Source organism: Ictidomys tridecemlineatus, chromosome 13, assembly GCF_052094955.1.
Source record: "Ictidomys tridecemlineatus isolate mIctTri1 chromosome 13, mIctTri1.hap1, whole genome shotgun sequence".
Lineage (NCBI taxonomy): Eukaryota > Metazoa > Chordata > Mammalia > Rodentia > Sciuridae > Ictidomys > Ictidomys tridecemlineatus.
The window spans coordinates 980,247-981,782 of record NC_135489.1 but is presented as its reverse complement, the minus strand read 5'-3'; the positions used below and the strand labels follow the sequence as shown (position 1 = coordinate 981,782).

General features: G+C 56.4%; 1 long non-coding RNA gene across 1 annotated transcript; it reads left to right on the top strand.

Annotated features, from left to right (window-relative positions):
* Positions 1-248: 248 nt before the first annotated feature.
* LOC144369739 (uncharacterized) lies at positions 249-1,330 on the top strand. Its single transcript, XR_013429446.1, has 2 exons — positions 249-800; positions 1,066-1,330. It is a non-coding gene; the product is annotated as an uncharacterized LOC144369739 (long non-coding RNA).
* The last annotated feature ends 206 nt before the right edge of the window (positions 1,331-1,536 follow it).

Here is a 1,536-nt window from a genome sequence, read left to right as displayed (position 1 = left end):
GCTGGTGCTGCCTGAAGCTGACATGTGTAAGGACCCAGGGTGCCTTGCCCATCTACAAGCAGAACGGGACGGGATCCGATTGGCAGTCTGGGAGTGCAGCCCCGTAACCTGGGGAAGCCTTGGCAGGAACCAGTCAGCAGTGGTTCTCCGGGGCTTCCAGCTGGGCAAGCCCAGAGTGGGGTGGCGGGAGGGAGGGGACAGGCACAGCAAGCAGGGGGTGAGATTCAGCCTCACAGGGACAGGGAACACTGGAGTCGGGTTACATTGAAGAATTAAGCGTGGAGTGAAGGGCACACCCCTGGCTCCCACGGGAAGTAAAAGCACATAAAATCAGGCCACTTGCTGACCAGAGCCCTGGTGCCTCCCTCCCAGGGAGGGAAGAGGAGGGGCATGCAGCTGCCCATGGAGCTGCCCAGGCAGCGGCCCTGCCACACCTACCCTCCTGCTCCCTGGAGCCTTGGAGCCCGGGGCTAAATTCTCAGAGGACCCTGGACACTTGACACGCAGGTGGACATGGCCTAGGATTCCGCCAGCATCCCCAAGAGCATGGTGGTTAAGACTTGCACGATACTTGGACCAGGGCCTGCAGGTGGTGGGCCGGTGCAGTCCTCCACAGTGGTGTCCACGGACATGATGGGCGGGCTGAAATCAGCCTGGTGCGTGCAGAAATATTCTCCGAACGCTAGAGAAGTCTGGGGAACCGCCAGGGAGACCAGTCTCCCCGGGGAGCCCTGCCTGAATGGCTTCTGTGTGCTCACACCCCTGTGTTCAGCTGGATGATCTGGGAACTGCAGGTGGAGGTGAGGATAACTTGGAAAGAAAAGGGCATTATTGGTAAGCGCACTCGAGGCCTGGCAAATGTGGGAGGCTAAATTGGAATTTTACAGGACTAATGAGTTTTTGAAAACTGTTAGCCAGGCTTGTCCAAATCATTCTCTCCCTATTTAAGATTTTCTAAATTAGAAACTCAGAAATTTCAGCGGCTGTTTTGGTCCTAGAATGAATAAGCAGCCCCTCGCCGGCGGTGGGGTTCATGATTCAACTCCACCCATCTTTCTCCCACAGCGGCCCCTCTCCTGCTCAGAACACGTGGTAGGATCTAGACACCCTGTGACCAAAAGAATCCAGCTCTAGACCTCTGCACTTGGCCTCGTGCCCTGCAGGGTCCCCCAGCACGCCCTACAGACCCACCGCTGAGTCCTGAAGTAAGTGCCTGTGTTCTGAAGCCGTCCTCGGGTGCGTTCACAGCCGCCATTCTGGGTGTACGCCTCAGTGTTGGGCCTGAACTTCACGCCTGTCAGGATGACAGCCGCGTGGGAAATGCGCAAAATGAACTTCACACACTTGGAGCTGCACAAGTGACCTTTTATTTTCATCATCCACCACATCATACGCCACTGTGTGTCAGTGACGTAGGAAACAGCCGTGGTGAAGACATGAGCCTGGTAGTCCCGTTCCTCAGGAGAGCACTGGGTGACAGAGGCGGGCTGGTCTTTGCTGCAGGACTTCTCAGATCCTTAAATGTGTTAATGGACA